This window comes from Plectropomus leopardus, chromosome 3 (assembly GCF_026936395.1).
Source record: "Plectropomus leopardus strain MGB_pleo_1.0 chromosome 3, ASM2693639v1, whole genome shotgun sequence".
NCBI lineage: Eukaryota > Metazoa > Chordata > Actinopteri > Perciformes > Serranidae > Plectropomus > Plectropomus leopardus.
In genome coordinates this window covers 10,269,703-10,294,430 of record NC_142178.1, presented here as the reverse complement: position 1 = coordinate 10,294,430, position 24,728 = coordinate 10,269,703, and the positions used below count along the sequence as shown (strand labels likewise).

The window sequence follows — 24,728 nt, the reverse complement described above, 5'->3', positions numbered from 1 at the left end:
ATGCAAATGATATGGAGCGCTGCACAAGGTGATGTATCCCCTCCCCGCTCCCCTCCCGCGCCTCCTCCATATCTCCATCGCTCTCTCGTTCTCCCTCTTAGCCTCAGGAGAAATGCTTTCTGCTTTGCCGCTGCCTTTGTCCAGAAAGTCATTTATTTCTCTTGTTGTTCACTCGCTTGCTATTTTACAGCTTGCCGCATAGGTTGGGGGGGGTGGGCTGCCACCCCCCATTCAGCTGAATAACTGTCATCTCCCATTTGCGAGCTCATGTTGTTACGTGGAAGTCATTTCCTTATTTTGTGAAAAGACAGATAGAGATACCAACAATAGAAATGCTGGCATGCATCCCTACAGTACATAACAATAAATATAAGCGTGCTTTAATGTGACACTGAAAGCCTGGGAGTACATCTTTGCACTTCAGACCGTAATATGAAGTAATACCTGTACTGTCTGTGACTTGAGGCTGTATTGTTTTTTATCTTTCAATAAGTCTCCTTGAGTGTAAAAGGCTGCTTTCAAGGTGCTGAATGCACATCTGACAGGTGGGATCAGCATGAAGAGCAAAACCAGAAACCTTGAAACAGCAAATGAGGAAACAGAAAAGCTTAAAAGAAAGGACAGACCTTTGCTTTTAGATTATTTCCAGAGCAATTCTCTACCTGACTGCCCATCTCTCCACTCAGATGGATATAAAGAGCAGGGAGCGAGAGTTCAGAGAGGCCGACTGTACATGCTTACCCTTTACGGCTCCTATAAAACTTTTATGACTTGAAAATCCTCTATTTCTCTCGGTGGAGAGAAACACAGAGATTAAAGGATGAAAGGATGAGGGGAGAAATGGAGACAGATAGAAAGCATCTCTGTTGCTCTTATGGACACAAATTCCGCACGTTTTTCGGCCTCGGAAAAGCGGCTGTTATTGAGGTGTAAGTAAATTGGCGTAAGGGGAATATCCGTGTGCACATTATCATCTAACACTGTGTGGCCTTTCGTCGTGGAAATGGGGCTAAGTTATCCCACAGGGTGTAATTTGAGTGTAAACATGTGTGCCCTCGTTTTTTTCCCCCCGGATCTGTGGTTTTGGTCCATTTAGCAAGAGGGCTGTGCTTTAATCCTCTATATATCATATGGTTTTGTATGTGAGTTTGCATGAGCATCTATGCACGGTGAGTGCTAATGTTTTTTTTGTGCCTATATGCATTAGTAAGTACAGTATATGCAAGGTTTAGAGCTGGGATTGCACGTGTGTGAGCGCTCAGGAGCTGGTGAGTGAATGACTGCCGCAGTCTCAAGTGTTGCCCAGGGAGCTCCTGCGTGCGGTGGCAGTCTTGTTTGTCTTCCGCCGCTGCTCAAACAATGGCTCCCCATGGGCCCGCTCTCCGCCTAATTGAGAGACTACAGAGAGAGAGAGAGAAGTGATAGGGCCGCACTTACACCAGCTCAATTACATCCACTAACACACCCACAGCTTCCATGCGTGCACAAGTAAACACTCAACACACATACACATGAAGAAGTGTAAAGCATTACAAAGTGGTAATAAAGCCACTGTACACGCCCTGTTATGTGTCTCGACAACAAACACACACACACCAATCACATCTGATGAAGAAGCAGCTGCACTTAATATAGCAGCACTGAGAAGTCTCTCAGCGCAGGGTAAACCAAATAGTCGATACAGTGTTCTGTTGTGTCTGTGAGGCCTTGAAACATCTCTGAGTCTCTCCCTCAGTAAGACGTGACTTATCTCTCTATTCATGTATAACACATGGTTACCAAACCTTGTGATTCACTGTATCACAGGCAGTTGCATCACGGTTGCATCAGAACATATGAGAACACACTAATGAATTATAATTCTGTCATAGGTGATGTAAACTGTGTCTCTGTTATGTAACATGTTGAGGTATGTAAACTAAAAAAATAAAAAAATAATTTTCTGTTCACATAAATTATCATCCCACAGAGACATTGGGAGTGCTTCTTAAGCTGGGAAACAAAGTAATTGGTGGATCCAGAAAGAGAATTTAAAAAAACATGACAAAAAAAAAAAAAGAATTAAATCTTTTCAAAGATGTTTTTGCTTTCTGTTTGTGAACTTTAATTGGCAGTGGCACTGAAAAGTTTGTTTGATTGATGTTCCTTGCATCAAGTCTCCCTGTATAAAGTTTGCTGGTATCAAACTGTAAAGTCTGTTGATTACAAAAACATAGGATTGAACTTTATATTGATATTATATCTATACCGTGATATGAGACCAGATATAATCTTAGGCTTTGGAAATCGCAGTATCATAAACATTAGCTGTTCTAATATTCATAATAATATTCATTATTGTATTCAGTGATATAATCATAAGACTAGATTTTGTAATTTTTTCCCACCCCCCTCAAAACATAAAATAGCAGGGGACTTTTATTTTGACAGAATTCAAGACCATTCCACCATAAGCGCATTCAGAAAATATACAAATTGGTGCAGAAAATTTCACCAGAATGCTGGTAATTAAGTGTTTGATGGTCAAAATTCCCTGGAGGATGACCTCCCAATATGTCCCCATCAATCTTTAAACCAAGCTTATGCCCCTGTATGTATACATTTAGTATGTAGACTGAAATTCGAACATTAGTGTTTCATGTTCAAAAGGCTGACTCAGCTACATGTAAGAAAATAACATAATAGCTCTTGGGGTACATTTCTGTTTCTTTTCCTCAGTCAGTCAGTCACACACACACACACACACACACACGCACACACACACACACACACACACACACACACACACACACACAGAGTTTGGAGGTAATGGCCCAACATTTCTCCTGCTACTTTATCAGCACTCCAAGACCATTAGGAGTAGAGAAGAAGAAGAAAGACAGAGTGTGAGTGTGAGTGTGAATGTGTGCGTGTGTGCGTGCGTGTGCGTGCGTGTGTGTGCGTGTGTGAGTGTGTGTGCACTGAGCTCTATGGGCCCATTACAGTGGTAGTGCAGGGCAACTACCAGGAGAATAGACTGCAGAAACAAGTGGATTAGGACTTTCTAACGAGGACAGGCAATACCTCTTGATGGATGACAGCCTCCATACTGTACTGCCATGCTTATAGGATGTGTGTGCTGAGGGGGCCCTCAGTGTGCATGCTGGTGTGTTATTAAGTTTGAGTGTGTATGGCTGTGTATTCTGGTTTGAATGTGCTTGTCTGTGTGCCATTACTGTCTTGTGTCAACGCTCGCACTCTTGGAAGGAAAGTGTGAAAATGACGTCTTTGAGATTCACGTCCTTATAATCAGGTTGCTTACTTTTTTTTTTTTTTTTTTTTTTGCATCAAAGCAGTGTCATAAAAGACCAGCTCAAGGATGTCAATATAAATATTTGCCACGCACAAACGCCGCAAGCCTATTGAGAAAAAAAACCCTACAGGATATTGTTGAACAGGGCGCCTGTGTTCGTCCGGTATCGTTGACACATTCACTTGGTAGTACAATAGAGGCGAAAAGCGAGGAGGCATGGAAGTGTCGGCTGCTTGTGTAGTCAATGGGGCCCTTTTACAAGCTATTTAAGGGGATAAAAAGCATGTCCTTTTCAGCGTGACACCGGTGTCAGTGTGTTTCAAAGGCGCTCCAGGGCCATTTAGGAGCAGTGGCAGCAGCGCCGCCCGCTTTGATTAAAGCGCTACAGTGCAGAAAGGAGAAAGGCAACACTCTGCTAAGTGAATATGGAAATGACCTCCGCCATCCTCTTTCTGCTCCCACGCCAACCTCTCCAAACGCACAGAGTGCCGTGATAGAGACGAGTATATATGTCCTGTTTATGAGTCTGCGTCAAAGCGTTAAAGGAGCGCGTCTGTGCGTTTCTAGTTAAGATATAGCACACAGGGGAGGAGTATGAGAGAGAGTTGCAGAGGAAGAATGAGGATGAGGAGGGAGAGTATGATGACATGATGGGTCCCGAGGAGTGCCTGAGAGTGGCTCAAGTGTCCTGGTGTTGAGTAATTAATATGCTTCCAGTGACAGCAGCCCCTGACAGACCGAGAGCACGCCCGGAACCTCTCCTCTCCTCTCCTCTCCTCTCCTCCTTCTCTTCTTGTCCTCTTCTCTCATATTTCCTATCTGTCCTCCTTTCATCTTCCTTTCCCTTTCCTTACCTTACCTCATCTCCTCTCCTTACCTTTTCCTTTTTTTGTTCTCTCCTCTTCATCTTCCCCTCCTCTCCTCTCCTCTCCTCTCCTCCCCTCCTCTCCCCTCTCCACCTGGAGCTACCACAACTACACACCAGAGACTAATATAACTAATACAGAAAATACATGCAAACATAAATTATCTCTCTGACTCTCTTTTTCACTATATAAATATTTACTTAAGAGCAATATATTCACACATGGACAGCACGGACCAGATATGCGCATTCAACCCCAACCTTTATACCTATGAAATAGTGATAAATTACCGTGAAAGAAATCCTTTTATCTATCTCTGCAAAAATGCAAAAGCATCCCCACAAACACCAGCCAACTGATCCTCATCCATAACACAGATCACATATTCCTGCATGGCTCTGTCCTGTACTGTAGGTGAGCTCATTTGCATGTGTGCTTTGTTACATGCCATTGGCCCTCAAATGGATGTGTCCCGCCATAGAAGATTCCAGTAATTAACCCAACACAACATAGTTGTCATCCGGTAATTGACCTAATTGTTTGGCTTGTCAGCTCCTGTTCTACGTATTAAGCATTAAATATGCTGGGTGTCATTAATCAAAGGATTATCATGTATCCAGGCGAGGGCCAATGCACTGTGTCTTGTTCTTGTTTAGCAAGTGTGAGATGTTATAGAGCAGGGATACTCAACTGGCTTTGCTCGGGGGCCACTTTTGCAAAATGACAGGATGCCAGGGGCTAGTTGCAATAGCCCCATACATGTTTCTAGGATTTTAGAACATTTCTTGGATTTTAGGACCTTTTCAGGATCTAAGGACATTTCTAGAGTTTTAGGATGTTCCTAGGATTTAACACCTTTATAGGATTTTGAGACATTTCTAAGATTTTAGAACATTTATGAGATTCTGGGTCATTTCTCGGATTTTAGGACATTTCTAGAATTTTAGGGCGTTTTTGGACGATTCTCAGATTTTAGCACGTTTCCAGGATTTCTGGACATTTCTAGGTTTTTTGGACATTTTTAGGATTTTAGGATGTTTTTAGGATTAGGGGCTTTGGGGGGGGGATCCTCCACTGGCAATTTTTATGATAAACTCCATTTTGATGCTGTTTTACAACGCCTTATGTATACTAAAAGTATGAAAACAATGCCCAGTGTGAATCACTTTAGATTTATTGTCTATTAGAAAATGTTTCGGGGGCCACCTGGTAGCCTATCAGAGGCCAGATTTGGCCCGCAGGTTATAAGTTGAGTCTCACTCTTATAGAGGGTCTGGATGGTGTTGTATAACCCTACTTTTCTGTGTGTATTTTAATCGCCATAACATTTTTTACAGGCTTTAAGCCTTTAATAGCTTGTGAAAGTCCTTATTTTACAGCTCGGCAACACTCCATCAAATTATCCACAGGGTTTACAGTGTGCAGTCTGTACCGGGCGGCAAAGTGGGGTTCTCTTTGAAAAAAGTGTAAAATTGAATTTTGTTTAGTCTGGGTAAATCACAAATCGGAATCTGTTATTCGCAACACCATCATCCCATTACTGTAAAGCTCCCCACTCTAGCCTTAATGTTCTCTCTGTGAGTGCCAACATCAGCTTACCTGCCCTGATACTTTTCTATAGGCACTTATGAAGGTGTGTGTGCATGTTGTGTGTGTGTGTGTGTGTGTGTGTGTGTTTGTATATGTGCGAGCAGGCAGATGGCTCAGGTCCAATTCACAGCTGATTCACGGCTGAGGCTTATGTATTTAGAAGCAGATTGCCTCCAGGTTGCTATAAAAGGTGTTGAGCTGCCACTTTTATTGGATTTTTAAAGTGAGGAGATTACATCCCATATATGTCTAATGGTTCCCCACACACTGCTTATTCAGTTTTGTCTCTCTCCTCTGGTCAGGTTTTTGTATTGTCTAGAGCAAAAGGAGGCGGGGTGCTCTCCCTTCTACCCTATGCACACACCCAGTGCATTAATAACAATAACAATAAAAAGGTAATCAAATCTGTAAAAACAATATGTACTTAATGTTGGCCCAGGATCCACTGCTAAAAGCCCACCTCATCAAACTGAAAATTAGTCTCGGCCGTAACTTTATTACGGCCTGGCCCGGAGATGGGCAGCCATAAATAATTCAACTGCTCCGTCTCTGGAAGCGGTGAGATTTAATTCTACTGAAGGGAAGTGTGTGTGTGTGTGTGTGTGTGTGTGTGTGTGTGTGTGTGTGTGTGTGTGTGTGTGTGTGTGTGTGTGTGTGAAAGAATGTGTGTACTGAGATGCACGCATGCCTGCAAGGTTTTTGTTTGAGCTAGTGTGTGTATGTATTTGTGAAATTAGACAACCCCTCCTCCATACAAGCAGACACACACACAGCGGCAACGCCACCCTCTTCTCCCCCTCTGTTCTCCCATTGGCAGGCGGCTGGCTTTAGCCTCCCATTGCAGAATATTCCCCACCAGGTAGCACCATGGCAACGTGCTCAGCCTCATCCATCAGCCAGCCAGCGCCCCAACTCTCCCAGCTACAACCACCTAGAGAGAGACACAGAGAGATAGGAGTAGTGAGGGATGGGGTAAATTGGTGGAGATAGACAAAACAGGAGAAGAGATAGAGAAATAAGCAGGCAGCGTAATGCAAATAGTTGAGAATGAGAGTAGCAGAGGGTGAAACTCTTCAGATTATGTTAACAACAACACTGCGCTGGCAGTTTAAAAAGGATCATTACACTTTATTAGAGCTGAGGTCATTTTTTAAAATTGTTTCCATCATTCATATTGTCCATCACTCCTGTTGTTAAAGTAACATTTCACTCGCCAGTTAATTTCTAATTTCTTGGATTACGACAACAACACTAAAAAGAAGTCCAGTTGGGCATTCAAAAAAAGTTTTAAACAAACCCATTGGATGACAATCTTGGAACCCATCAACTATTGGTCTGATGATTTAGGATCTGGGAGAAACTGCTGACACTTACTTTTCCATACGTCGGTTTGCAGTCCGATTAGCACACTGAGAAGCTATATGCACAGTAATGACACTCTATAAACAGATATCTGTATATGAATGCAGATACATTTTTAAACAAACTAAGAAAATGCCAAATCTTCCTTTTGAAATGATAGCCTATAGGTTAAGAGATCACATACTGGCCAATGAATTCTGCCTATTTTGCTCTCCACATCAACTGTTGACATGTATGCAACCAAAGTCTGCTCAAACGTGATTGGTCCATACTACTTACTAACCAGAATGCTTTTGATACCAAAATCATGTCATCAGTCATGTGAATGGTAAAATTCTTGCCCAGGCTTTGGGTTCAAAGGGAAAATATGGCCATTTTCAAAAGTCATGTCATGTTTTTCCTGTGGTCTAAGACAGTCCAAAACTATTAGTAAAAAATAAACAACTCTCTGCCAAATCCAAAAGCTAGACTGCTAAAACTCAAACTTATAATGTTTTAGGGTATAAATTCTGGAGCTCTTCCACAGACAATGAATCGGAAAGATGTTCTTAGATGACACTGGGAATGTTCTTGGGTACATTTTCTGTTTCAGAACAGACAAAAATACTATACAATAAAGCTCATTTGGGTATAAAAAAGAATTCCCATTCATTGTCTATGGAGCAGACTTAAAACCCTATGAAATCACAAGTTTAACACTTAACTACTCTGGTTTCTGGCTTTAAGAAACAGTAGCTAATGTTCACAAATAATTAACAACTATCTAAGTTAAATGAATTAACTTTGTGCTATATTAGAATTCAAAATTTTGCTGGTGTTCCTTGTTAAGATGCCACCAAAAAATCCCTAACTTCCAGAAATGTCCATCACAGTTCATCTAAATCTTGGTTTAACATTAACCTACCATTCACCATTTGTTGTGTAATGATGGATTGTTAACAACATTGGTGATGAATTTTCTTTTGGTTTTAACTCAAAGGACGGACTGTTGCGTAACATTCTTTATCATAAACGTAACTAAACTGTGGTCTTTGCCTACACCATCTGAGCACTAATCCATGTTAATGATTGTTTTTTTGTTTCACGACACCCCTGACCCAGTAACTTCCACTTCTGTCTCTTTTACAAACGCATCAATAATAAGGTAACCACCATACTTATAAAGATGAGAAGAATGAGGAAGAAAGTATTAAATGTAGTAAAGTTGTGACAAAAAGAAAACAAAAAACAATCACACGTGGCTTTGCCATTTTTCTTCTTCTACAGTGATCTTTTTATTACTATAGATTGGACTCCTCAGTACCGACTACACTGTCGGAGAGCAATGGCAGCTCAGACACAGATGCTTGTGCGTGTACATACATTTTTGCTGAGAGTGCACACATACCCACAGGAGAGATGTGGTTAAATGTGGTTAAAATTGTTTACAATCCAGTATGACTTTGTTGATGTAATGTGGTCTAACCGTGGTCCCAGATGTCAGCATGTACTTTGGTGAGTACAATGTTCCTCTAACACAATGACCAAAACTACAAAAATAAGACCCACGCTGAAATAAACTGAATTCTCAGTTAACATATTATTTTAGGGAGTTTAGTTATGCCATGTGTCAGGGCCATGTCATCTTTTAGTGCCGGAAAACAATAACATAAAATCATCTTGTCACAATCATCTTGTCACAACTTGCACTAGAGTTTTCCATTTGACAGCATGCAGAGCTCATTTCCCTAAACTCTTCACTACCTGTTTGTCGTGGTGTCCGAAAACTATGGACTTGCCAAATCAACGAGCAAGACAGCCGTGGCGCGAATGCATGAACTGATGCCTTGGGGACAGATGGAAGCTGTCTGCTGCCCATGAAAATGTCATCATTGTACCTGCCCCATATATCTTCATTAACACAGCACAGATAGGCATCAGGGGAAATGCCTCCAGTTTGATGGGAATGCTCAAGTGCAGTGTGTTAAGCACGATGTGGAGCACAGCAGGCAATTTGAATTCATTGTGTGTGCAGAATCAACCTATTAGTGCCATTTAGCTTTCAATGCCGCAAAAGTCTCCGCAGCGTTGTGTGTCAGCCTCGCTGTGTGTGTGTGTGTGTGTGTGTGTGTGTGTGTGTGTGTGTGTTTGCAATTGTTTGCAAGGCTAAGTGACAACCAGAGACCTTAACATGGTGATGAATGGTGCGGTATAGCTGCGGAGCACATTACCAGGCGCCTGCATTCCCTGACATCTGCACCTTGTTTACTGGGAGAGAGAGAGAGAGAGGGACCCTGTCCTCTGGGTGGGGGTGAGGAGTGTGGGTTGGGAGAGGGAGGGGGCACAAGGGGAGCCCCAGGTCTCACTTGTAATTGAGGAGTGGAATGAGAAAATGTGGACGGGAAAAGTGAAAATAGTCATAGAGGGAGAAGGGGTGGGCGAAATGTGAAATGGTTTTTCCCTGCCCCTCCCTTGTGTTTGTGTGTCTGTGTGCATGTGTGTGTGTCTGTGAGACTTGCCTAGTGGCAGGAGCAGAGGTTGTGGGTGCCTTGATATGGCTGGATGGCAAGTGATAGCAGTGGCTGCATTCGGGGGACTGCAGAGTCTTCAGAGGTGTGCGTGTGTGTTTGTGTGTGAATCTTGAAGGATATAAAATCGAGGCAATATCAGTGGCAATATTGGTGGCCTAAGAAGGGACTTGAGTGAGCAAGACCTGGGGGAGTTTGTTTCTCTCTCACCCTGACTTGTGTGTGTGTGTGTGTGTGTGTGTGTGTGTGTGTGTGTGTGTTTGTGTTTGTGTTTGTGTGTGTAACACAGCAACAGCTCTTTGGCCGCAATCAGTTCCACCAAGCTGACATTCCACCAGCACCTGCTTCGCCTCGCTTCTACTCCCCTCCTACACCACCACCACCACTGCCCCCCCCACCCAGTGGCTCACTGAGTCTCGGCATGGATGCAGTGGCGCGAGCGATAAGGCCAATATTACTCGGGGATAAAAGCGGAATTAGCTACCTGCTGTGAAAAACGGGCACTGCGAGCCATGATGGAGAGCCAGGGGGTGTCAGAAGGGGGGTACATGGTGTGTAAAAGAGAGTGCGTGTGTGTGTTGGGGGGGTCGTTCTGATATTATTGGATCGCTGTGAGAAAAATGGCCTTACAGCATCCCTTCAGCTTATCCTCATATAGACCCTCACTGCTGCTCTATGATTGGATTTCATCATCCCTGTATTTTTCTGTTTTGTCTTCTTTATCTGTGGCTTTCTAGCTCTTTTTACCTTGCATTCTCTTTAATAACATTTTGAGCAGAGGTCTTCTTGGGTCTACCCAGGACCATTGAACTCAAGACCCAACCATTTACATGTACAGGTCTCAAGTTTTATTATGGTCAGTTTATGGTCAGTTTAACCCTAACCTTACCAGATCCTGGTTGGGTTAGGGTTGGAGGTTGTGTATGGTTTAGCAGTACTTTTAGTAACAGAGCAGCTTTTCTCATAACAATGTTTTTTTTGTTTGTCTTTTGACATGACGAAGATCCAAGTAGGATGAAAACATCGTCTTCATTAAACTTGTGTGGGATTGAGTAAATGTGCAGGCGTAACCTTTTTCCTCATGAAAGTTATTTTTTCATAGCCTGGTACTTATGTGATGTGCATATAACTACCCTTTTTTTTCAATCTATCAGGTTTGATATCATTGCACTCACCGAAATCAGTTGCTAATTACTGATAGTGACAATGCTGAGCAATCAGATGATCAGATAGGTTGTGACCAAACCAATTATCCAATTGTTTAGCCAGACAATACACTACATGAGTTTGAGGTGAAAGTGAAAGCGAGAATACATGTAATGTTGATAGTAATAATTCCTCTTTGCTTACAAAAACACAAATACAAGGAGTACGATAGCTTGATAGCTAAACAGATTGGGTAATCATTTTCATGTTCGCCATCATTTTTCTTCCAAATAATGGCTAATGTGGTTGTCTGTATAAAATCTGACCATCTGACTGCTCATGTTTTTTCCACCTTTTTAATGTCCAGATCTCAGCAATTAATTTGAACAGTACAATGTTATCATCACCGACAAGAGTGGTGGCCTGAACTATGAAAATTAGACCTAAGATCTAATAAAATGCCCTTATCCTTTAACTGGGAGAAGAAGAACAATAAGAACAAATCAGAACCAGAAGGAGAAAAGTGAGAGGAGTTTGTAAAACAAGCCAAAGTGATGAAATCCAGAGACAAACAACCTGAGGGTCCATCTTGTGGCTCTGCAGCAGAGTCCCCAGAGATGGACTGTATCCTCACTTATTGGACATACTGAAACCTGTCACCAAATTCAGTCCCAGTTTGAGACGATGTAACTCCTCCTAAACACATTAAACGCATAAACACACACAGTGAAGCCCCATTTGTGCTGTTGTGCTGTTGCTCTCATTCAGGTGTAAAAGCTCGTTTCCTGACACGACACACCGCCCAAGGGAAGGGAGGTTGGAGGTGTGATGTGGCCTATCATTGTACAGATAAGGGTAAATACAGTATAAAGGAAGAGAGCTGAAATATTGATGAGGGCCCGACATGGTGCCCGCAGCTCTGTAGCCTGGCTACTATATGAGGTGCTTTATCATTCCCCAGCTGTAATTGAGCAGTAGGAGAAAGAGAGAGAGAGAGGCCCTCAGGGCAGCTTGCAAGAGCCAGCAGCTAGACTCCTGCTCCAGCCCAGGACCTCCCATGATGCCTTACATACTGAAACAGAGAACTGGGAGGAATCTACATTCAAATCTTGCATTAATTGGATGTCATTTATCCTTTAAATGCTCCTACACTGCAAAAACTGCTGATCTAACCAAGTGTAATAATCTTATATTTAGATTAAAAAAATCTAGTTAGTCTTGTTTTAAGTATAAATGTATTATCTAGTGCTGACTAGGAAAGATCATTTGACTTAATTCAAGTAAATATCACTTGCCTGGTCTTGTTAAGCATCTTTGTCTTTTTCTGAGTTATTTTTAACTAGATACAGGAGACAAGTCTGGAAACATCCACTTCAGGTCTATAGAAACCTTATTTTAAGCACTAGTATGTCCAACTAGGCTTAAATAAATTGCTTGAAATTAGTGTTTTGATCTTATTTCAAGATTTTATGGGCTATAATGAGAGTCACACAGTTTTACTGGTTTTAAGACATCTTAACAAGCAAAATTTGCTTACTGCACTGGCAGCCAAATTTGCTTCTTTTAAGTGCAAGTATGCTTAAATCTAGGGTGTTTGGCCTTAAATTTGACAGGCCATTTTTGCAGTGTAAGTCTGTCTGATTGTAGCATTATATCTCAATTGTGCCTTTCTCTTCATGAAGACTGTTTTTATGCCTCCTTGTGGGTGATAGCCGTGGCCAGAGGCACTATATTTTTGGGTTGTCCATACCTCCGTCCCACTCTTGTGAAAGCTACGTATATCTAAAGAATGCCTTGAGGGATTTTTTTGTCAAATTTGGCACAACTGTCCACTGGGACTTACGATGGATCGACCTTGCCTCAGTCTCATATTTGTCAGCATAATATCTCAAAAACTCCTTTAGTAAATTTCTTCTAAAATTTGGCACAAACATTCAATTGGACTCAACCATTATCTGATTAGAATCTAGTGTTCATAGGTCAAAGGTCAAGGTCACTATGACCTCGTCCATCTCATTCTCATGAATGAATTAAGAACACCAGAAGGGAATTCCTTTAAATTTGGCAAGAACGTTCATTTGGACTCATTGATGAAGTGATTAGAATTTGGTGGTAAAAGGTCAAGGTCACTGTGACCTCGTTTGTCTCATTCTTGTGAACATGATATTGCAAGGATGCCTTGAGGGGATTTCTTTAAATTTGGCACAAATGTTCACTTGGACACAGCAATGAACTGATTAGAATTTGGTGGTCAAAGTCACTGTGACCGCTCAAAATGTTTTTTAGGCCAAAACTCAACAGTTCACACACTAATTATGACAACATTTCACAGACATGCTTAATAGGATAAAAGTATGAAGTGATGACATTTTGTATCCCAAGGGTCAAAGGTCAATTTTACTGTGACATCATAATGTTCTGCAAAAACACTTTTCTGGCCATTATTTAACATCATATCTCAGGAACAGAAGAGAAGACATTTGGATTTTGAATTGGTGACACTAATCTTGAAACTGTGCTGATTGTAGATCTTCTGTGCTGCCTTTGGGAAGATGTGTGTGAGGCATCCATGTTTTCACAGAGATGCAACTGTAAGTGCAACTTGACTGGTTCACAGAGGCATACAACTGCAAGGCAGTAATTGTAGTTTTTCAAGTATGTAGGATCAATCTGATCAAATTTGGCTGGTGAGTGAGACAGGCAAAGTTTTGATTTTTACATAATTTCCTCAAAATACACACAGCTGAAAGGGACTCATTCATATTCTGCAAAAACAAAGAAATTGCCTGGGCTGAAATTGCTGGAGGCAGGACTGTCTATGAAACAAAAAAATGTCACTCAGAAAGATTCTTTTACATTTCATTTTATGGAAATGAGATTTCATTTTTGCAGTTACCCATTATACTGTAGCTGTTGGCTCAGTTTGGTTGTGAAGATGTTCCCCAGACTCTTCAAATTGTCATTTTGCACTTTCACCAACATCAGATGCTTTGACATCAGGACACAGCTCTCTCTGACTGTGAGACTTTCCTTCTTTTGCTCTATGACACTTTCAGCATTGCTCTCATTTACATATTTAGTGTAATCCCTCCCCGTGGAGCTGCCCATGATAATGACCATGTTGCGAAATGAGCGGCGGTGGCCATGCCAATGAGCCATGTGGGCACGGTGGCACAGTGGCTTGCCAGTTGGCAGGGCGAGGAGGCTGCCTGGGTCGATAACTGTAATCAAAAAAGTCAGCGGTTGTGTTGGAGGGGTCAGAGTGAAGAGCAAGGGAGATCTGGAGTGAAGGATTTAATAGAAAGAAAGTTAGGAAGTGTGAGATAGAAATGGGTTTGATAGGGAAGGGTTTTGAGGAGCGGGGGGTGGGGGGCAGCTCAGAGACTAGAACCTGCGCCCCGTGTCACTCCGCTACGCACTCCCATTTAAATCGGTTAATTAGTACAAGGCTACATAGAGGGAGATTGACGAGTGTGTTGCCATGAGACGACTTGGCTGCTAATTAAGACGAGCTCAGGGAGGGAGGGGGATGACTCTATGTTTGAGTGAACGCACGCTCGCATGAATAACCTTTTGCATAAATCTGTGTGCGTTTTTGTGCTTGTGTATCTGCGTGTATACACGTTGTGTAAGTACATGTGAGCGTGTGTGCGTTTAGCGAGGGGGTTAACAGTCGCACCGGAGAGGAGGGGTTGATGGGAGTTGTTGTAATCTGCGGGGGTACCCACGTGAAACAACCGTGGAAGGTGGAGAGGGAAAATCTGTTATTTTGTGTAATTACCTCATAATTGTGTCTCTGACTGTCAGTGATTGCTTTGTTTATTAGAGGGAGAGGGGTAAATGGACTCCTGGTGGTTTTACTCATACCGTCTCTGCTGTTCCTGGCGTCTATATTTGTCGTGAGTGCCTCGAGGTCCTGTTTGTTAACATATAGTAGACGGTTGGTGCATCAGCAGAGTGGTGAGGCAATGTAACTTCAGTCAGCTTGACACTGTGTGACAAAGTAGGGGACATCCCTGTGGTGTGCTGTCGTCATCTCATAACAAGTCAGTTCAGGCATTCAGTTATTTCCTGAAATGAAAATTATGCTGGACTCAAATAAAACAGAGCAGGTCTTCTGCCAGATTTTATGTTGGATCAGCAAAACCTGCTTAATCAGTATCCATTCAAGGTAGACAAAATATACTCTCTGAATATATTCCAGTGGATTGCACATGCAAGCAGCTATAATCTGTACCAAGAGACTTCACTACAAAAACAGCATTACAGTACAAGCCCATGCTGTTTGCTCAACAGCTGGCAGAGCTATATTGCAGTAATACATGGTATACACTTTTTTTATCATCCCACATACGTCTTCATTTTCTCTTTCCACAGTGTTTTGCAGATGGGGAATTTCTTTCCCTTGCAGAAGGGCAAGACCCTTCATACCAACAGACTCTGTAGCCTTTGTATGAGATGTCTCATTCTGTCCATGCAGGATTGAATTGTGGGAGATTGCCAGTGTGGAGCATTAAAATGGAATAATTAAAAAAAAAAGAAGTTTTAGGATTGGGATTTGTCCTTGTTGTGAATTTCCAACATGGTCAAGGTGATTAACCAAAAAAAAAAAAGATCTGCTTAAGCCACAGCCTAATGGGCAAAAGAAAAGGTTGGCATTGTACTTTTCTGCAAACCACAAATATATTACATTTGCATGTTATCTGGTTGTTATCTGGTGTTTACCAAATGTACCAAATGTGGTTCTTAATGAGCGACTTATGGCTGTTTTTCCAGCAATCTTTACAGCCCCCAAACATGGGTATATTGTCGCGACCTGTGGCTGTTTTTCCAGTGGCTTTTTGCCCCCAAACGTGGGTGGTTTGTAGCAACTTATGGCTGTGTTTCAAGCTGCTTTTTAGGCACCACATGTAGGTGTTTTGTTGCAGCCTGTCATTTTTTCCGGTGGCTTTATAGGCACCACATTTGGGGTGTTTTGGCAGCAGCTTTTTAGCTCCCAAACATTTACTTTGTAGTGACCCATGGCTGGTTGTTTAGCAGCTTTTCAGCCATCAGACGTGGGTGTTTTGTAGCAATCAAATGCAGTGGGTTTGTAGTGACCCCTAGCTCAAATTTATAGCCCCCAAAAGATTCTTTGTAGCAACCACTTGTTGTGTATCCAACAGCTTTTTTCCTCCCAAACATTGATGTTTTATAGCAACTTATAGGTTTTTTTATTTTATGTTTTTTTCTTACAGATTTTTAGGTACCAAACTGGGCTGCTTTCTGATATTTTTAGCACAGATAGTGGCAAGATATTGTTGCTGTTGTGCCCTTCAAACGGGGTATTTTAAGCCAAAGCATTATCTGTTCCTTATCATAACCAAGTAGTTTTTGTGCCTAAACCTTACCCCTAATTAAGTTAAGTATTTATGAAACTTAGTTTCAACATTTCTGCTACATAATTACCTGTAAATGTAATGTATTAATGGTTTGCAGAGATGTACAATGCAAACATTGTATTTCTGGAGATTGGGTTTTCAGCACACCGCACCCACTGAAATGCTCCTTTTTTTTTTGCCCATATTCATAGTAACTATGGCAATAGAGCTCCATTTGGTTTCTCAGGCAATTTAACAAAGCACTTCACATAAAGATGTGGATTTTTAGTCTGTGTGGCTCACCTTAAAATGAGCCATGGTGTCAGGGCCGTGTCACAGTGTGCATACAGAGCTCTTGTAGGGCTTGGCTCATTAGAGAGTTGAATTTACAGTGACACACAATGGGCTGTTGCTTCATTATGTGGCATCTACCATAGCAAGGGGTATCTGAAGTAGTTTCTCTTATTTTTTACATTCACACAAACTCTCAGAAAATTCTTTTTTGTGTATATTCAGAATTCCCTTTAAATTCTTGAATCTTCATGTAAGGCTTTAGCTTCACTTTCCACCTCGCTCTCCCACTCTGTCTTTCACTTTCACACAGTCTGGTAGAGATATGCTCAAAGTGAAAGTACCAAATGACCTTCAGCTGTCTCTCTCCCTCTCTCTGCTTCTCCTCTTTCTGTTGTCTTCTAAAAATAGAGCCCCCCCAATCATCAGAGGAGAGCTGCGGCTGGCCCTGTGGGCACAGGATTTGGCAAGAGGGTGCCAGAGATGAGCCTAATTAACTCATTGAGAAGGGGAGCAAGGGAGGAGGAGGTGGGGGTGGAGGTAGAGAGGGAAGAGAGGGACACAGGCAGGGGGTGGGCGAATAATGACAGAGAGATGGAGAGGGTGAAAGATGGAGTGGTGCAAAGAGGAAGACGAGGAGGAAGAAGAGGAGATAATGAGAAGGAGGGGTCAGAGACAGAGGAGAGGAGAGGCGAAGCAAGGTCTCTGGGGTGAGGATATAGTAGTGAACAAGGCAGAGGGAGAGTGATGGAGAGGAGCACTAATTAGACGTAGGACCAAAGCCCCTTCTCACTTTACATGGTGGCAGAGGGGGGAATGGAAGAAAGGAGGAATGGAGATAGATGGGTCGGGCGTCTGCAGCGCCAAGATATGAAAAGGAAATATGTAATCTTCAATATAGAGAGAGCGAGCCGAGTGACGGCAATCTAGCCAACTCAATTAGCCCACGTCTATAAAACAAACTGCTCTTAATCGCCTCTGTCAGACACTCATAGGCAAATGAACTAGCTGCTTCCTGAAGGGAGGTGGGGGAGAGATAACGGCAAAGATGGAGACGTCCCATCACCACCACCACCACTCGGACTCTCCGAGCACTTATCTGAGGTCCACTCAAGGTGCTTAAAAAAAACATGTTTTATCCATTCTCGCCTGCTTTCTCGCTCAGCATGTTCATTTTATTTACCTTCTCCTATTGCTCATGTTTTTCTACATAAATTATCTCTATCTTTTCACTCTGTCACCTCATTTATACTCGTCTGCCTTCTTCAAGGTAAACAGTCACAGTGAAAAACAACTTAAGCCTTTTATGTTTTCTCTTTCAGTGCTGGATTCCTCTTTATTCTAGTGATGCTTTAATCAAAAGTTCTTTTTTCATGCTTCTTATACACGTATTCTACCAACGACTTTCAGTGTTGTAACTGTAAGTATAATTGACAGTTTTGTATGTTTATATGCTTCTTTTGCTTTTTTTTCTAACATTCTGCCCTCTGCCAATTTACTTTCACAATGCTGTTTTCTTTAAGGACCGTCTCAGTCCATCGTAGTCCATTTACTACAGATCTCTTAAGGTTCATTTACACTCTCTTTATGTACAAAAACAAATACGTTTTAAACGTCACTGCCCACACATTTGCACGCGTCTGTTTTGTTGGCATAGATACAACCACTTCATGACATGGCAAAGTCAAAAGTTTTCAACAACAACAAACATGGCAACAGTGGAGGAAGTTGTAATAATGTATCTTTTAATAGAGGCATCATTGTAGACAGTGGTTGTTTATGAGGCCAGTGAAGACATCACGACATGTGAAAGGACAATTGTTTTTACTATTTCACCAGTTTGTTCCGTTTCCCATGTTTTTCGTCATCTCTTATGGTCTTGTCTTGCTCGAACTACACTTTCCCTAATGATTTCTTGTGGTACTGCTTCGTTTCGTCCATATCTGTTTGAATATAGATGAAACGAATGCAGAGTATGGACAGATGGCTCCATCTGTGTCTAATGTTGAGCATAAATGAGCCCTTATACTTCACATCTCAGCTTATCGTACCATCCCAGCATTCCATAACCTGGTTTCCTTTCATTCCCATTTGAAATATATCAGCAGTGCACTCTTGAAACCATCAATCTTTTTGACTTAGTTTTGTTACTGTGGTGGTTAAATGCAGTGCAGACTTTCTTCAAGTTAGTCTGTGTTTTACCATTCAATGATTATGTAACACTGACATGAATTTATGCACTCGGTCATGCTGGAAGCCAGTGTCTTTCTTTAAATGCAGGGAAAATACATTTAAGCATGTCACCAGTTTGATCCCAGGACTTGTATTATAAATTTTGGTGGAGTAAGTAAAAAGGGCATTGCTTGCCCCTCCTTCACTACCACCAGTGAGGAGCCCTTGAGCAAAACTCTAAACCTCCAACTGCTCTAATGGAGGTGCTCAGACACAAACAGATCATAGTTTGGTTGTAGTGAGCAGCTTCAAAGTGTGAATGTGTGTGACTGTGCATCACGATCTCATCCTTACTTGTCATATCATCCCCTGGCATTATTGAAATTAAGCTAGGGGCAGCCTTTTGTGTTGTATTTTGATGCTGAAGAGGTTGGAGCGAAATCGTGTGAGTCAGTTCAGGTCACCAAAAAGGGGTCGGTAGTTAGATTTAGGCAACAAAACTACTTGGTTCTGTTAAGGAAAAGGTTGTGGTTGACACTAGTATTGATTAATGTAACTAATAAATGATTGACAACTTGTGACAAAGCAACTCAAGTTGACTTTTAGTGTCACACGAGACAACTACACCAGTCTCCTGGGTCAAAGTCCTGTGCTTGTTGGGCCCATCCACCCCCAGTCCCACCCATCATAAACAGACTTTCATGCTCTTTACACAACCTCCATTGATCTAAATGTCTAATACTGACCTGAATGGGTTTACATTGGAGTTATTTGAATGCCCTGTGCGTCTCATACAGATGCTAAAGGCTGCCCATGACACTGCTGAGGCAGCTTATTTTGGGGCCCTGGGAGTGACATCAGGCTGGAATGTGAGAGACTAAAACAAGTGATGAAGAATGCAAAACATGCTCATCGAGTTTTGTCTTATCTTGGATTTCTGCTTTGTTAATTTAGTAGTTATGCATCACATTCATGCACCACACACCACCTCAGCCATATGTCCCTGTGCTTACCCTGCCTGCTCCGCTGTCTCGTGATCAGTGGCCCTTGATGAGCGTCCTGGCCCAGGCTGACTGTAATTACCAAACAGGAGGAACAAGTAGGCTAATTAACACGTTAAGGAGCAGCAGCCAGCCGACAAGGGCCTACAGCACCGCCAAGCGTGGGTCTGACAACTTCATCCCCCATCTGTCACCAGGCACGCACGCAGACACGCACCTGTGTATGTGTGCATTTGTGTGTGTGCTGCACAGCATACGACAGGGTCCATCCCCTCTGCACGGAGGAGGAGGATAAAGAGGTTGATGGAGTGTGATGGAGTCAAGTGCCTTTTGTGCGTCAGACTGGTGGTACCCTCCCGATGCCACTGTGCTGGGGGCCCCTGCCAAGGCAGTGCCATACATCACAGTTGGCATCAGCCAGGTGGTCTGGCTGCCTGTGCCAGGCCCAGCCATGCTGTGCTGGCTGAGTAGAGAGAGACCATCTCTCAAAAGTGTTTGTCTGTGGTTGGGTTTTGACCAAAATTGGATTTTTAAGGGAAATTATGTTTTTATTGAATTTTATTTGATAGTTTTTCCACAAATATTCAATAATATACTGCCATCAGATCAAAAATGAAACAGACAGAGCACACCATGGAGTCTGCCATTGGGAAATATACATCCGGCTTCCACAGAAAGTCCAACTCACTTCAAAAGGAGCGTTCCCCTGATTGCTGATATCTGATTCAACACCTTATGCTCAGTGGTGCTAGTGTAGTTGAGTAGTTTTAGTCAGTGGCATTCTGCTTTCACTTAGTTAAACAAGAGTCTAGTCACCAGCTGCTTATCCTTTTGTCTTTGCCAGATTTAGCCAGCTGGTCACTGCCGGTCACCACAGACCCACCACCTGAGTGCACAAAAAGGATGATTAAATTAAAATCACCAGACATTTGGCTGGTTAACAAGTTTTTGATGGAAAACAAATGTTTTTATCCAAGAAATCAAGAACACAAACAAGAGAAATAGAATGTTTTGAGGCTTCGAAATCTCCCATGATAACAGGACAATCACTTAAGAGTCAGTGTTGAGGTTGCAGAAACCTGGAGGAAAAGCTGGTTGCATCTGACTGATTCTGTTGTCAAAATTAGCAAAATGTTGACAACAGTAGCAGCAGTAGCTAAATCTTCATACCAGAGGTAGGAACTTGGACTTGGACTTAAACACCAATGACACAAGCCTTTGATGTAACAGTGCTGTGTTAGTGAGTGCCAATTGGAAAAAATTCCACCAAAGACATCATGTGTTTTTTGTACAAAATCTATACAGTGGCCAACAAGAAAGAAATTGCCTTATGCAAAATGTGCAGGTCAAAAATTGCAGCCATAACCTCCAACAAAAACTTTCTTGACAAAAATAAAAATAAAAAATTGACAAGCATTTGTCATTTTTCTAAATTTAATGTGTTATAAGACTTTGGCGTTGTTTGAACTTGGGACTTGAGTTCCACGACTTGGGACTTTGGCTCCCGGTCCACTAAAGCATTTTTTTCCAGCTGAAAACATGAGGTGGTGTTTGTAGGTGACAGTGTTTTTTCAGCTAAGATGTTATGGTTGTATCTGGTTGCTATGATACGGATTATTCACAGAAATGAAAATGCCGATGCAAGGTCAGCACCTACTCTTAATGTAGAGAAGGCTGAAGCACATAGGGATGGATCTGCTGGTATATGTTGGTTCATGTATGTTAATATACAGTATATACAATATACCAACATGTTTCTCCTTTGTTGTTGTTGTTGTTGTTGTTGATGTTGTTGTTCAGCACTTGTACATGGAAGATATGATGGTTGGTCTTTGTGATTCACTCCACTGTGATTGGACGGCTGGGTAAAAGTGAGAGTGAGGAGAGTAGCATTTTACATAAAGTGGAACATGTTTCAACTCTAGTTACTCATAGAACAAAAAAAGAATTAAAAAAAAACCACGAAATACGAATTAAAAAAATATGGGTGAAAAAACGCTCTGGTTGATACGACCCCTTACTTGAGATATACAATGGCTTGGCCAACCTCTGTCTCATACTGACCAATGAACAAAAAATAAATAAATAAATGAATAAATAAATCAATAAATAGTCACTGGTAGTCATCTCTGATCTCTAGTATGTTCACCATTATATTTCAAGCATTTCTAATTCCATCCATCCTGATTCTTTTATTCCACCTCTCTCCGCCAGGCTGTTCCAGCTGTACTATGCCAGGGCCCACAAGAGTTAACATGCAGCAGCTGATGGGGAGCACTGGTAAGTGGCACGGATACAGACAGCTCACCATTACTGTCACATTGCTGGTGTACCATTCGTCGGGAAGAATACGTCTAGACATGTTCGATTGGACACACAAACACGGCATTGATATTAACAGTCTGTTTGCTGCACAACAAGATGAGTAAGTAACCACAGAAGAGTTACTCATAGTGATACTGGATTCTTTTTTTGGACTGCAGTTCAGACTCATGTCAAGGTTCGTGTTGGCAGTCTGGGCAGGATATTACAGCAATGAAGGATAATGGGCAACTTTTTGGTGCATTGCTCATAGCTCATTTAGCATTCAGCAAAAAGGCAGCTGGGGTGAAATCACTGTAGATAACATAATGGGCTGGATGAACAGTTTGGAGGCAAAATAGCCCGTCTCCATCTCTATGGCTTCACATTGCCTGTGTATCCTCGGCTGCAGGAAAAAAAAAAAAAGAGGTGGATACTATACAAAGGTTGAAGCTGATTTTTGCGTGGGCTGGATGGATTTTAATGGGGTTTACACAGCGCTTTTTTCCATTCACCCCGTCTCGTTCTCCATCCACACTCCGAGTCCGGGGGTGCTGCTCTTGTTCTGTTGTCAAGACAACCGCACACAGTGGCTCAGCCCGTGTGTCCATGTGTCTGTCTGCCTGCGCCCGTCTGACTATTTTTATTTGTCTGGTACTTTTCAGATATCCAAGTACTTTGCAGACTGAGAGCAATATTTGGTAGCAGTTTGGCAGTGGCTTCGGCGTGACTGATCACAGCGAGGCTGTGTCTGGCTGATAAACTGGCAAAACTGGAGGCTTATACTGATGCTTATATAAATAGAATATATGAGCTTCTCTTTTTGCAAATGTAAACTCAAAGAGCATTTTTTCCACAACCCTGTTGTTGCCTAATCAGCGTCTTATTGTGTCTGTGCCTGGAGTCTGCAGTATCACACTGTCTCAGCAAACAGCACGCTCTCCCCAGCGGCTCGGCTATGCTTCACATCCAATTGGTTTGATTTCCTCTCTGAAGGAATACAAGGCGCATCCTCCTCTCTCTCAGCCCCCCCCCAGCCTTCTGAAGTGTGGCGGATAGTCTTTTCACGCAGTGTAGACCCAGCACTCTTCTCATTCATCAGCTTGTGTATTTGCATTTTCAATTAATTGCCAGCGTCACGCGCGGCGACTCCGAAAGCAGCCCCGGCTTTGTGTGCGACCCTTAATTGCAATCATTACGCAACGCAAGTAACCCGCCTTTGAGTGTTCAATTGTACACTGGGTTTAATTATGGGAACGGAGTTAAAAGCATTACTCAACAGTCTAATAGACCAGATACTGGAGCCGTTTTCTCTGAAAGTGAATGAAATGATGGTCGGACGCTGAACTGGTAATTACTCACAGTTGTGGTTGCTGATTTGCATAGCTGCATCGTTTTCAAAGGGGGATGCAAGCATATTTGAAAACACAGATGCAGTTTGAAGGAATATTCCAACATTTTGGCAAATTAGCTTATTACGCCTCACTGAGAGTTAGATGAGATTCACATCAGTTTAATCACGTGTTTATTCAGTGCAGAGGTCTGCAGGGGAGGCTAGCTGTTCCCCTCTGCTCCCACTCTTTGTGCTAAGCTAGGCTAAAGCCGTCACATGTATTTGCTCAAGATTCAATTAATATTATTATCCTCTAATCCAGAGATGCTCAACTTGCTTTGCTCGGGGGCCCCTTTTGCAGAAAATGACAAGAGGCCAGGGTTCAGTCGCAGCAGCCCCATACATGTTTCTAGGAGTTTTTCTGGGATTTTAGGACATTTCTGGGATTTTAGGATATTTCTAAGATTTTAGGATGTTTCTTAGAGTTAAGGATGTTTCTTGGATTTGAGGAAGTTTCTCGGTTTTTTGGATGTTTCTAGGACTCAAGGATCTTTTTTTTTGAGATGAAGAAGAAGCTGATGATTTTTTGGGGATTTTTCCCTTTATTGATAGGACAGCTGTAGAATGACAGAATTAAGAAGGGGGTATGACACGGAGCGAAGGGCCACAGGCTGGAATTGGACCCGTTCTGCTGTAAAGGCCTCGGCAAATGGGGTGGCACACTCTAGCAGGTGAGCTAGAGGCCGCCCCAAGATATAAGGATCTTTCTAAGATTTTAGGACGTTTCTGGGATTTTTGGATATTTCTAGGATTTTAGGACATTTCTGGGATTTTAGCATGTTTAGGACATTTATAAGATTTAAGCATGTTTGGCATATTTCTAGGATTTCAGCAAGTTTCTTGGATTTTATGATATTTATTGGATTTCAGAACATTTCTAGGATTTTAGGACATTAGGGGTTTAGCAAGCACCTATGTTAGGGCAATGGATCCTCTACTAGCACTTTTTTATAAACAAGCTCTTTTTAAGCTGTTTTATGCACTCTGGAACCTAATGTATACTGAAAGTAAAAAACAAAAAAAAAACAAACAAAAGAAACAACACCTTGTGTGAACTGCTTTATTTTTATTGTGAATTAGAAAATGGTTGGGGAGACATCTGGCACCCTATCAAGGGCCAGATTGGGCCCATGGGCTGTAGTTTGAGTATCACCGTTATAATCTAATTTGTGGCGTTAGATGTTAAATATTACTTTTAACACACTGCAGGTCTCATATTCATGCACATACTCCCGGGCAGACAATCTTATTTATTCATATGCATGTGGACACACACTCACAAATAGATGTCACTTCTTGCATGTGAGCGGTTAGGAACAAAAGAGACGACGTGATGCAGGGGGATGAGAAAAAAAAGCAATTATTCTGTGCAGGGCTCTGTACCTGGGGTTAGAGCCTCGCCTCTGGAGTAAATAAGTCACTGGGAGAGTGTGTGCTCACGTTGCAG

General features: G+C 42.2%; 1 protein-coding gene across 1 annotated transcript in view; it reads left to right on the top strand.

The window, feature by feature from the left end:
- tnrc6c2 (trinucleotide repeat containing adaptor 6C2) overlaps window positions 1–24,728 on the top strand; it is a 174,871-nt gene that overhangs the window by 26,546 nt on the left and 123,597 nt on the right. Inside the window, exon 4 of the mRNA XM_088075563.1 lies at window positions 21,802–21,867. The gene's annotated coding sequence lies outside the window, so the exon portion shown is untranslated. The remainder of the gene's footprint in view (window positions 1–21,801; window positions 21,868–24,728) is intronic.